The sequence below is a fragment of the Oncorhynchus kisutch genome, linkage group LG14 (assembly GCF_002021735.2).
Source record: "Oncorhynchus kisutch isolate 150728-3 linkage group LG14, Okis_V2, whole genome shotgun sequence".
Classification (NCBI taxonomy): Eukaryota; Metazoa; Chordata; class Actinopteri; order Salmoniformes; family Salmonidae; genus Oncorhynchus; species Oncorhynchus kisutch.
The window spans coordinates 31,579,280-31,593,265 of NC_034187.2; the positions used below are offsets into that span (position 1 = coordinate 31,579,280).

General features: G+C 42.7%; 1 long non-coding RNA gene across 1 annotated transcript; it reads right to left on the minus strand.

Moving 5' to 3' along the window:
- Positions 1-6,698: 6,698 nt before the first annotated feature.
- LOC116353282 (uncharacterized) lies at positions 6,699-9,595 on the minus strand. Its single transcript, XR_004202621.1, has 4 exons — positions 9,406-9,595; positions 7,392-7,627; positions 7,168-7,311; positions 6,699-6,906 (listed from the first exon to the last, which is right to left on the minus strand). It is a non-coding gene; the product is annotated as an uncharacterized LOC116353282 (long non-coding RNA).
- Positions 9,596-13,986: the final 4,391 nt, after the last annotated feature.

Sequence of the window (13,986 nt, forward strand, 5' to 3'; positions counted from 1 at the left end):
GCAGATAATATTCACATTTTTGGTGACTTTAACATTCACATGGAAAAGTCCACAGACTCACTCCAAAAGGCTTTCAGAGCCATCATCGACTCAGTAGGTTTTGTCCAACATGTCTCCGGACCTACTCACTGCCACAGTCATACTCTGGACCTAGTTTTGTCCCGTGGAATAAATATTGTGGATCTTAATGTTTTTCCTCATAATCCTGGACTATCATTTTATTACATTTGCAATTGCAACAAATAATCTGCTCAGACCCCAATCAAGGATCATCAAAAGCCGTGCTATAAATTCTTGGACAACCCAAAGATTCCTAGATGCCCTTCCAGACTCCCTCCACCGACCCAAAGATGTCAGAGTACAGTTAACCACCTAACTGAGGAACTCAATTTTACCTTGCGTAACACCCTAGATGCAGTCTCACCCCTGAAAACAAAAAACGTTGGTCATAAGAAACTAGCTTCCTGGTATACAGAAAATACAGAAAGCTCTGAAGCTTCCAGAAAATTTGAACAGAAATGGCGCTACACCAAACTGGAAGTCTTCCGACTAGCTTGGAAAGACAGTACCGTTCAGTATCGAAGAGCCCTCACTGCTGCTCTATCATCCTATTTTTCCAACTTAATTGAGGAAAATAAGAACAATCCCAAATGTATTTTTTGATACTGTCGCAAAGCTGACTAAAAAGCATCATTCCCCAAGAGAGGAGGGCTTTCACTTCAGCAGTAATAAATTCATGAACTTCTTTGACGAAAAGATCATGATCATTAGAAGCAAATTACGGACTCCTCTTCAAATCTGAATATTACTCCAAAGCCCAGTTGTCCTGAGTCTGCACAACTCTGCCAGGACCTAGGATCAAGGGAGACACTCAAGTTTTAAAATTCTATATCTCTTGACACATTGATGAAAATAATCATGGCCTCGAAACCTTCAAGTTGCATACTGGACCCTATTCCAACTAAACTACCGACAGAGTTCCCTGTCTTAGGTCACCACTTTGTTTTAAGAATGCGAAATGTCAGAATAATAGTAGAGAGACTGATTTATTTCAGCTTTTATTTCTTTCATCACATTACCAGTGGGTCAGAAGTTTACATACACTCAATTAGTATTTGGTAGCATTGCCTTTAAATAGTTTGACTTGGGTCAAATGTTTCAGGTAGCTTTCCACAAGCTTCCCACAATAAATTGGGTGAATGTTGGCCCATTCCTCCTGACAGAGCTGGTGTAACTGAGTCAGGTTTGTAAGCCTCCTTGCTTGCACACGCCTTTTCAGTTCTGACCCACACATTTTCTATAGGATTGAGGTCAGGGCATTGCGTTGGCCACTCCAATACCTTGACGTTGTTGTCCTCAAGCCATTTTGCCACAACTTTGGAAGGATGCTTGGGATCATTGTCCATTTGGAAGACCCATTTGCGACCAAGCTTTAACTGATGTCTTGAGATGTTGCTTCAACATATCCACATAATTTCCTACCTGATGATGCCATCTATTTTGTGAAGTGCACCAGTCCCTCCTGCAGCAAAGCACCCCCACAACATGATACTGCCACCCCCGTGCTTCACGGTTGGGATAGTGTTCTTCGGCTTGCAAGCCTCCCCCTTTCTCTTCCAAACATAACGATGGTCATTATGGCCAAACAGTTATATTTTTGTTTCATCAGACCAGAGGACATTTCTCCAAAATGTACAATCTTTGTCCCCATGTGCAAATGGCAGTCTGGCTTTTTATGGCGGTTTTGGAGCAGTGGCTTCTTCCTTAGTGTATGTAAACTTCTGAACCACTGGAATTGTGATACAGTGAATTATAAGTGAATTAATCGGTCTGTAAACAATTGTTGGAAAAATTACTTGTGTCATGCACAAAGTAGATGTCCTAAACAACTTGCCAAAACTACAGTTTGTTAACAATACATTTGTGGATGGGGCCATGTATCGCGAGATTTTGAGTGAAAACCTCCTTCCATCAACAAGGGCATTGAAGATGAAACGTGACTGGGTCTTTCAGCATGACAATGATCCCAAACACACCACCCGGGCAACGAAGGAGTGACTTCGTAATAAGCATTTCAAGGTCCTGGAGTGGCCTAGCCAGTCTCCAGATCTCAACCCCATAGAAAATCTTTGGAGGGAGTTGAAAGTCTGTGTTGCCTAGAAACAGCCCCAAAACATCACTGCTCTAGAGGAGATCTGCATGGAGGAATGGGCCAAAATACCAGCAACAGTGTGTGAAAACCTTGTGAAGACTTACAGAAAACGTTTGACCTCTGTCATTGCCAACAAAGGGTATATAACAAAGTATTGAGATAAACTTTTGTTATTGACCAAATACTTATTTTCCACCATAATTTGCAAATAAATTCATTAAAAATCCTACAATGTGATTTTCTGGATTTTTTTTCTCATTTTGTCTGTCATAGTTTAAGTGTACCTATGATGAAAATTATAGGCCTCTCATCTTTTTAAGTGGAAGAACTTGCACAATTGGTGGCTGACTAAATACTTTTTTGCCCCACTGTATCTGGAGGAATTCTCCTGCCTTATCCTTATCCAGTGTGAATTTAAGTACGCTCTCTCTAATTCTCTCTCTTTTTCTTTCTTTCTTTCTTTCTTTCTTTCTTTCTTTCTTTCTTTCTTTCTTTCTTTCTTTCTTTCTTTCTTTCTTTCTTTCTTTCTTTCTTTCTTTCTTTCTTTCTTTCTTTCTTTCTTTCTTTCTTTCTCTCTCTCTCTCTCTCGGAGGACCTGAGCCCTTGGACCATAACTCAGGACTACCTGGCCTGATGACTCCTTGCTGTCCCCAGTTCACCTGGTCGTGCTGCTGCTCCAGTTTCAACTGTTCTGCCTGCGACTATGGAACTCTGACCTGTTCACCGGACGTGCTACCTGTCCCAGACCTGCTGTTTTCAACTCTCTAGAGCAGTGGTTCTTAACCTGGGTTCGATCGAACCCCAGGGGTTCGGTGAGTCAGTCTCAGGGGTTCGGCGGAGGTCAAGACACACATCCGATTCATATGATTTGTGATGACACGCCCCGCTTGGCCATCATTGGCTGCAGGTGATCACGCTACATCGCTTGGCCTATCTGTGCTGCAGGGAATTTGGTGCACTCAGTAGTCAACTTGTGACTGTCGTGATGGTATGTCTTGTGATTTCTTTCTTAATATTTTAATCCCTTCATACTTATGTCGAGCAAACAAAGAAAGTGGTCGGACGAATATGTACAATATGGATTCACATGTATAACGGAACGTGATGGGAGTCAGTGTCCTAACTGCATGATTTGCAATGCCAAGTTGAGCAATTCTAAACTAGCACCGGCAAAACTAAGAGAACACTTCCTTAAGCTGCATGGAGTTGGAAAATACAAGAACACAACGCTCGCTGAATTCAAGGTGAAGAGAGCCAGATTCGATGAAAAGGCTACTCTGCCTGTTCTCGGCTTTGTACCCATCAACAAACCGATCCTCACAGCAACGTACGAAGTTGCTTACCTGATCGCAAAGCAGGGCAAACCACACACCATTGGTGAAACACTCATGAAACCAGCTGTGTTGAAGATGGCGAATATCATGCTGGGAAAAGAGGCTGAAGTTAAGTTATCCCAAATTCCTCTTTCAAATGACACCATCAGCGACAGAATAGAGGACATGAGCAAAGACATCTTGGCTCAAGTAGTTGCAGATCTGATTTCAAGCCCGGCAAAATTCAGCCTTCAACTCGACGAGACCACAGACGTTTCCAATCTAAGCCAGCTTGCTGTATTCGTGCGCTATGTGAAAGACGACGTGATAAAGGAAGATTTTTTATTTTGTAAGCCTCTTACAACAACAACTAAGGCAGCCAATGTGAAGAAACTTGTGGATGACTTCTTCAAAGACAACAATCTTTCGTGGGATATGGTTTCTGCAGTTTGTTCGGACGGAGCTCCAGTCATGCTGGGAAGAAAGTCTGGTTTTGGTGCGCTAGTGAAAGCCGATGCACCACACATCATTGTTACGCATTGTATTCTGCACAGGCATGCGTTGGCAACAAAAACCTTGCCTCCAAAACTGGCAGAAGTATTACAAATTGTAGTGGAATGTGTGAACTATGTGTGAACTAGTGCTCTGCGGCATCGCATCTTCAGTGAGCTGTGTAAAGAAATGGGCTCTGAATTCGAGGTACTTCTGTACCATTCTAACGTTCGGTGGTTTTCCCGGGGACAGGTGCTGAATCGTGTTTTTGCCTTGTGTGTGAAATTAGCCCTGTTTTTGCAAGAGCACCAACATTGTCATGCAGATTGCTTCAAAAATTCTGAGTTCATTCTCATTTTAGCGTACATGGCTGATATCTTCACAGCTCTCAATCATCTCAATCAAAAGATGCAGGGCGGTGGAGTCAACATCATCGAAGCAGAGGAAAACCTGAAGGCTTTTCAAAAAAAGCTACCATTATGGAAACGACGAACAGAGAACAATAACTTCGCAAACTTTCCCCTGCTGGACGACTGTGTAAGTAAGATCGAAGATGTATCTGGAATCAGAGACATTTCTGTAGCCGCGGAACTGAAGCAAGCAATTGCCACGCACTTAGATGAGCTTGCAAAGTCTCTCGACGGATACTTCCCTACAAGAGAGTCATATCCAGCATGGGTGAGACAGCCGTTCACGTTTAGTGTTGAGACAACAGATGTCAATGATGAATACCTCAATGAAATCATTGAAATTCAGCAGAGCCAGGTTCAACAGCAACTCTTCAGAACAACAACGCTTTCAATGTTTTGGTGTCAACAAATGGTAACGTACCCTGTTATTGCTAAGAAAGCTCTGGAGATTTTCATACCGTTTGTTACAACATATCTTTGCGAGCAATCCTTTGAGGATGCTGGACATAAAAACGAAGAAATGGAACAGACTTTGTTGCGAAAATGACATGAGAGTGGCACTTGCCAAGGTGAAGCCGCGCATTTCTGAACTGGTCTCTGAAAGGCAACAGCAGAAGTCACACTGATTTGCAGTAAATATTCATTATTATGTTTTTGTGTGAAAATCATGTTTTGATGATTTTGTTCTTTTTTTTGTTTTGAACACAGTGATGTTGATGCACGGTTCATTTTGTGCACCAGTCAAATATATAGCTATGTTTTGATTTTGAAAAAATAATTGTATTTTTCCAATTAAGAAGGGTTCGGTGAATGCGCATATGAAACTGGTGGGGTTCAGTACCTCCAACAAGGTTAAGAACCACTGCTCTAGAGACAGCAGGGGCGGTAGAGAGACTCTGAGTGATATGAAAAAAAAAGCCAACTGACATTTACTCCTGAGGTGCTGATCTGTTGCACCCTCTACAACCACTGTGATTATTATTATTTGACCCTGCTGGTCATCTATGAACATTTGAACATCTTGGCCATGTTCTGTTATAATCTCCCCCCAGCACAGCCAGAAGAGGATGGCCACCCCTCCTAGCCTGGTTTCTCTCTAAGTTTCTTCCTAGGTTCTGGCCTTTCAAGGGTGTTTTTCCTAGCCACTGTGCTTCTACACCTGCATTGCTTGTTTTAGGCTGGTTTTCTGTACAGCACTTTGTGACATCAGCTGATGTAATAAGGGCTTTATATATACATTTGATTGATTTTGCATTACTCCAATCATATCGCATCGAGAACCAAACGTCACTGACATAAATTGGTTGTGTTGTTGTCCTCTGGTGGCTAGCTAGCTAAAATGATCCCTTTCCTAAATTGGCCATGGTGGAGATAGGGATTTGGACTAGTGGTTTTAATTAACCCTCCATGCTAGCCAATGATTATAATGGAAATTCTGATCCAACCACAAATTCATACAATGTGCCCCTGGCCTGAGAGAACAGGATTTCAATATATAGCTAGATGTAGAGGGCTAATGTTAACTAGCTATCGTTGCCCATGAAAGGAAGCTAGGCTAGCAAGCAATATTTTTTGTCAAGTGGCCTAGGACAGCAAAACATGAACGTGTGTACTGTATGTCAGAGCGATAGATTGTTTCTTCTACATGAAAGAGAGGACGATGGCATTGGAGTTTCTCTACAGGTAGGGTGAGTCAACATGTTTTTTCTACTTGCACAAACGCCACACACCCACAGAAATCCGAATCAAGCATTAACAGACACATCATATTTGGCTTACGTTGATTGTAATAAATAGTTTTTAGTATCTTTTAGTTGTCACTGTTTTAAACTAAGCATAGATGATTTGATGTTGTTGAAATGTTGAAGTTGAAATGGTGCTGGAACAGTGGAGGCAGCTCCTGTTTTCTTTGCTACTTGCAGTAACTCTCCGTGGTTCTCAATCAATAGTTGTTCAGTGAAAATGTTGTAAACATAAACTTGCTTGACCATGCTGTAGGTCATGTAAGCATTTGTTACATGCAATATGCTTTGTGGAGTTCCCCAGACAGAGGTTGCTCTCCGGTTTTGTGATGAAACAAAGGTGTGGTTGAATTTACTATGCCACTGTATCTTCTCATTGTCTGGGCTTTAGGCCTATATAGCATGGTCGGAAGGCATATGAACTAACAGGTTATAGAGCAAACACAATTATCACAACACATAGGTTGTAATATGAATATTTTTGAACCCACGCACCGCTACTGGCTTTCTGCCAAAACACTACAATCCTGCTAGACTGTGTACATACAAAGAGGCAAAGAATATTCCAGGATTCACTCAAGGAGATCTGGAGATCTGAGAACACCTTTTATTTGGAGTACATCATTTGTTTACTCACTATTCAATGAATTATCTTTATTGATTTCTTCCATTATCCATCCTCGGTACTTGCAAACATCCATGAAGTTGATTGGAACTTTACACTCTGTTTTACTAGCCCGTGAGGTCACACCATACAGGAGGCCATCTTTGTTCATCAGACTTCCTCCAGAGTCCCCCTGTGTGAGGTACAGAAGAATAAACACAAATATTATCTATTTAATGCGATGGGCCTACATTAAGAAGTACAACAAATCGTTTGTATGCCAACAGCACTAATCACATTATTCAGTAATCAACTCTTCATTTGATAAAGTAATGATAAAAGATTATGTAAATAAAATTTGATAAGTTAGTCACCCACCACTGTTATTTTTGGGGCAGAAATGATATGTAACTAGGCAGGGAATTGTAAGCGTGTGAATTGAAATCAGTCTTACATGGCAGGCGTCCATCTTCCCTGGAGCTGCTGCGCAGAATCGCATTTGAATTTTGGTTTGAGCATCTTCTGTGGGGTAACACTCAGTGACTTGGAGGTCTCCTGATTTTGAACACTGTAGTTTCTCTGGCTTTCTACCTACCATCTGTGGAGTTAGATAAGAGAAAATGATATAAATCCTGCAAGTAGGTTCTTGTGCATCACTCAACTCTGTGTGTTATTCACCTTCTGTGTAACTCCAGCCTGCAATTCTCACATTCTCCTTCAACTCAGGTGTCTGGCATGTAGAGGGAGGAAGCTGAATGGTAGTGAACTGAGGGTATGCCTTAGGCAGCTTCAGCAGCATGATGTCATGACTGACTTGTCTTTCTATATAACGTCGTATGTTTTCTTCAGGAATCTGGACCTCTTCTGGTTTAGGTGTTCCACCTGGATGTGCACCCAGTATCGCTGTTATTGTACTAAAGGGAAGACGTATAAAGAGACAGTTTGTGTATCACTGTTACCTTGGGTTATGAAAGATCAGTTAGAGTTTCTCAATCATGTACAAGCATTTTTTGGAACAATGTTGCCCATTTTCAAAACAGTCACAGAACTCTGTAGCCTTTTGCAAAACAGTAAATGCATATGTAGTTGCCTTCTCAAAAAGCAAATACATCATCAAAACTATACTGCCAAAATGGCAAATACATTCTTCCAAAGAACATGACTGCCTGCAAAAAGATTATCACAACCATATATACCTTTTGCCTCAAGTTGCCTCACATTTAATCAATAGATTTTATTTGCAGTCACTAAATCATGATGATGAAAATACTATTAAATGATGCATAATTATGGGCAAATACTCACCTTTTATGCATATTTTACCAAACAATTTCATACACATCAAATTATATATCCTTCCTGAATCAAAATAACATGTAAAATAAGTACATTTTGTGCAGCATTCATTCATTGGTATGATCACAATCCAATGTATTCAATACGTAGGCTGCTCTGCTGACAGGTTTGTAGACTTTCCACCACCAAGCAGAAAGCCAATCCCCAGTAGAAATAAGGACAGGTGAGTACAGTGGAGAACTGCTGATATGAATGGATAGGCCTCAGCCAACACCAAAGCAAAGCTCGTAATGGAAGGTCACAATGTCGAAGTTGATGAGTTTTCTTGGAACAATGTTGATTTTCAAAACCGTGTTCTAAAGACACAGAACTCTGTGGTCTTTTGCAAAACAGTAAAAACATTTAAAAAATATTGGTGCTTTCTCAAAACATAAATATATTCATCAATAGATGTAGCATTATAGGATATTAGAAATGACTCTGCTTTTAAGCTTATTTCACCAAACAATTGAACACACATCGAAACAAATATAATTCCTGATCAAAAAGAAAATGGAAAAGAAGGCACATTGTGCGCAGGATTCATTCATCAGTATCATCACAATTCAATTCCGTTACATGTATTCAGTACAAAGTCTGTTCATAGGTTTGAAGACTTTCCATCTGCAAGCTGGAACACAATCCAACATAGAAATATGGAAAGGTGAATACACTGGAAGAACACATCTGATATGAATGTAGATCTCAATCCACACTAAAACAAAGCTCTGTAATGGATGCTCACAATGTTGGAGAGGATGACATAGGAGTTCCCAAAGTTACTTAGAAGTAGAGATAACCCAAATTCATTCTCTGCATGTGCACAATATTGTAAAAAATCGTAATACTTTGATAGTCCTCTTTACCTAGATCGTTCCCTATATTGTACCTGATGTCACACTGATAGAGACATTTAAAATGTTGTGCTCCAGTATTTACGGATTGTCGGAAACAGTGAACACATCTGTAACCATTTCTCTTCTGATGAAAACAATGTGTTTTGGGAACAAAACACCTTACAGTGAATTTTCTATTCATTTATGACAATTCTTTTTTTTAAGGAGTCTGAGGTATTCAATCAAGGTACAACTGCAATAAATGATCAGATGTTCTGCAAACGTATTTACGCTTTTAATTATTGTTGTTCTGAAATAGGGACGTTCCAAAAAACGCTTTTTGAGAGAAACAAATTAATGAAGGAATCCATAAACAGCTTGTAAGGTAATCAGCAGAATACCAAATCAAAACTAGTTGCCATACAAACAAATGACATAAAAATGACATAATTAACCCATATCACCCTGTGCCAATATAAAACATTCATCTTCCTGTAGATAAAGTTTAGCCATCACTTTACCTCCCATAGCTAGTGCAGTGCTCAGCTGTAAGGACCCATTTCTCATGAATAAGAGAGCCACCACAGGCTCGTGACTCCATTTTATTTGAAGCTCCTCTCAATCTAGTGGCCTCGAGTTTTACATAGTGCTTAGCATAATTGTCATTGCAAGGTTCCCCTCCAAGGATTCTCTTGTGAGAATCACCCGAGGTAAGGCCTGGGAGAGAAGAAGAGAATGGAAGGAGGGGTAAAGAATGTGCAGTATGTGGTGGAAAGGCAAAGGTTCTTTGACATACAACTACAATAACGCAAAACATTTCAAATAAGTAAATGCTTACCAGCCAAGAGTAAAATGAACAGAGAAACGCAACCCCTCATAATGACTTGTCGTCCTGATGCCACTCTTCTTCCTTTTTGTTCTTGTCATTCCTTGACACCTCAACAGTTATCTCACCTTCAAATCACACACAGACCAATGAGCTTTAAGTATTTTAATCAATTCAACTCTATTGGCTGCTTATTTTGTGTAAGTAGATCAGGTCCTTTGAAATCTGATGTAAGTAAGTATATTTGCATTATATTTTGAGTACAACTTCGGATATGAAGTTATGTCCTGAAGTTATGGGTTGAGTTGCTCAAAAGGATCCCAAGGCATAAATATAATGTAGCGAATCATTGTAAATAAAAATATTTCTTGATGTAATTGGAAAGTTGTAGCCTACAGCAACTTCAACTTAAATTCTGAATAAAAAACTGTAAGCACTTTACATTGCTGCACTGAATAAAGTGGTAATAACATGGTAATAATATGGTAAGAAGTTATAGTTACTCACCATGAGGACATTATTTTTGCCCAGATACACCTTCATGAAAAGGAGATCCCTGTTACCATTACTGTTCTCCAGTGGCGTGGCAGCTGTTACCATTACTGTTCTCCAGTGGCGTAGCGGATGGCTGTTACCATTACTGTTCTCCAGTGGTGTGGCAGCTGTTACCATTACTGTTCTCCAGTGGCGTGGCAGCTGTTACCATTACTGTTCTCCAGTGGCGTAGCAGCTGTTACCATTACTGTTCTCCAGTGGCGTAGCAGCTGTTACCATTACTGTTCTCCAGTGGCGTGGCAGCTGTTACCATTACTGTTCTCCAGTGGCGTGGCAGCTGTTACCATTACTGTTCTCCAGTGGCGTGGCAGCTGTTACCATTACTGTTCTCCAGTGGCGTAGCTGATGGCTGTTACCATTACTGTTCTCCAGTGGCGTAGCGGATGGCTGTTACCATTACTGTTCTCCAGTGGTGTGGCAGCTGTTACCATTACTGTTCTCCAGTGGCGTGGCAGGTGTTACCATTACTGTTCTCCAGTGGCGTAGCGGATGGCTGTTACCATTACTGTTCTCCAGTGGCGTAGCGGATGGCTGTTACCATTACTCTTCTCCAGTGGCGTAGCTGATGGCTGTTACCATTACTGTTCTCCAGTGGCGTAGCGGATGGCTGTTACCATTACTGTTCTCCAGTGGTGTGGCAGCTGTTACCATTACTGTTCTCCAGTGGCGTGGCAGGTGTTACCATTACTGTTCTCCAGTGGCGTAGCGGATGGCTGTTACCATTACTGTTCTCCAGTGGCGTAGCGGATGGCTGTTACCATTACGCGTATCCAAGATGGCGTAGCAGTAAGTCGTCCTGTCGTGTCGTGTCCCTGTATATTTTGTTTATATTTAGTTTATTTTTCGTTTTTTTACATATTTTTCGTTTTTTACATAGCTATCCCTTTAAAAACATTTTGCTAAACCTAAGCTTCCAAATACGCTGGATCTTCACAACTAGCTATCTAGCTAAACCGCAACCCTGGACGATTACCCCTGGCTAGCGTTTCCACCCACTTAGCTTGAAGCTAGCCCGGCCTGCGCTACCACCGTAGCATACTCCTGAGCTACAATACCCGGGCCCACGACCGGTCTATCGATGTCACCGCATGAAGAGGAATAAACAGACTCACCCCATCGCGACGTCCCCCAAAGGCTAACTCTCTAGCCCTCGCTATCTCCCTGCTTGCTAATTCGGCCTGCTAACTGCTAGCTTGTCCAGCTCCGGTCCGCTAACTGCTACCTTGTCTAGCCCGGGCCTACAAACTGTTAGCTTGTTAGCACAGGCCTGCTAACCGCCTGAATCGCCGCGTCCCAAACGCCCACCGGACCCATATTTACTTTCTATCTCTTTTGACTTTTAATTTGTTTATACCTTCCGGAAACCTGCCTCACCCAATGTGATATGGAATCGCTATTATTTTTTATTTATTTTTAGAACACACTCAAGAACCTCCAGAAGCTAACCAGCTAACTAGCTACAAGCTATTTAGTCATTGTTCGTTTTTTTAACCTGGATAACACTCGCCAGTCCAGCTTCCCTTCCCCATCCACCGCTGCCCCCTGGACACTGATCTCTTGGCTACATAGCTGATGCACGCTGGACTGTCCATAAATCACGGTACTCCATTCTGCTTGTTTGTTTTATCTGTTGGCCCCGTTGCCTAGTCTACGCCATTTTACCTGCTGTTGTTGTGCTAGCTGATTAGCTGTTGTCTCACCTACTGTTTTAGCTAGCTTTCCCAATTCAACACCTGTGATTACTGTATGCCTCGCTGTATGTCTCTCTCAAATGTCAATATGCCTTGTATACTGTTGTTCAGGTTAGTTATCATTGTTTTAGTTCACAATGGAGCCCCTAGTTCCACTCTTCATACCCCTGATAACTCCTTTGTCCCACCTCCCACACATGCGGTGACCTCACCCATTACTACCAGCATGTCCAGAGATACAACCTCTCTCATCATCACCCAGTGCCTGGGCTTACCTCCGCTGTACCCGCACCCCACCATACCCCTGTCTGCGCATTATGCCCTGAATATATTCTACCATGCCCAGAAACCTGCTCCTCTTATTCTCTGTCCCCAACGCTCTAGGCGACCAGTTTTGATAGCCTTTAGCCGCACCCTCATACTACTCCTTCTCTGTTCCGCGGGTGATGTGGAGGTAAACCCAGGCCCTGCATGTCCCCAGGCACCCTCATTTGTTGACTTCTGTGTTCGAAAAAGCCTTGGTTTCATGCATGTCAACATCAGAAGCCTCCTCCCTAAGTTTGTCTTACTCACTGCTTTAGCACACTCTGCTAACCCTGATGTCCTTGCTGTGTCTGAATCCTGGCTCAGGAAGGCCACCAAAAATTCAGAGATTTCCATACCCAACTATAACATCTTCCGTCAAGATAGAACTGCCAAAGGGGGAGGAGTTGCAGTTTACTGCAGAGATGGCCTGCAAAGTAATGTCATACTTTCCAGGTCCATACCCAAACAGTTCGAACTACTAATTTTGAAAATTACTCTCTCCAGAAATAAGTCTCTCACGGTTGCCGCCTGCTACCGACCCCCCTCAGCTCCCAGCTGTGCCCTGGACACCATTTGTGAATTGATCGCCCCCCATCTAGCTTCAGAGTTTGTTCTGTTAGGTGACCTAAACTGGGATATGCTTAACACCCCGCCAGTCCTACAATCTAAGCTAGATGCCCTCAATCTCACACAAATCATCAAGGAACCCACCAGGTACAACCCTAACTCTGTAAACAAGGGCACCCTCATAGACGTCATCCTGACCAACTGGCCCTCCAAATACACCTCCGCTGTCTTCAACCAGGATCTCAGCGATCACTGCCTCATTGCCTGTATCCGCTACGGAGCCGCAGTCAAACGACCACCCCTCATCACTGTCAAGCGCTCCCTAAAACACTTCTGTGAGCAGGCCTTTCTAATCGACCTGGCCCGGGTATCCTGGAAGGACATTGACCTCATCCCGTCAGTTGAGGATGCCTGGTCATTCTTTAAAAGTAACTTCCTCACCATTTTAGATAAGCATGCTCCGTTCAAAAAATGCAGAACTAAGAACAGATACAGCCCTTGGTTCACCCCAGACCTGACTGCCCTCGACCAGCACAAAAACATCCTGTGGCGGACTGCAATAGCATCGAATAGTCCCCGTGATATGCAACTGTTCAGGGAAGTCCGGAACCAATACACGCAGTCAGTCAGGAAAGCTAAGGCCAGCTTCTTCAGGCAGAAGTTTGCATCCTGTAGCTCCAACTCCAAAAAGTTCTGGGACACTGTGAAGTCCATGGAGAACAAGAGCACCTCCTCCCAGCTGCCCACTGCACTGAGGCTAGGTAACACGGTCACCACTGATAAATCCATGATTATCGAAAACTTCAATAAGCATTTCTCAACGGCTGGCCATGCCTTCCGCCTGGCTACTTCAACCTCGGCCAACAGCTCCGCCCCCCCCGCAGCTCCTCGCCCAAGCCTCTCCAGGTTCTCCTTTACCCAAATCCAGATAGCAGATGTTCTGAAAGAGCTGCAAAACCTGGACCCGTACAAATCAGCTGGGCTTGACAATCTGGACCCTCTATTTCTGAAACTATCTGCCACCATTGTCGCAACCCCTATTACCAGCCTGTTCAACCTCTCTTTCATCTCGTCTGAGATCCCCAAGGATTGGAAAGCTGCCGCAGTCATCCCCCTCTTCAAAGGGGGAGACACCCTGGACCCAAACTGTTACAGAC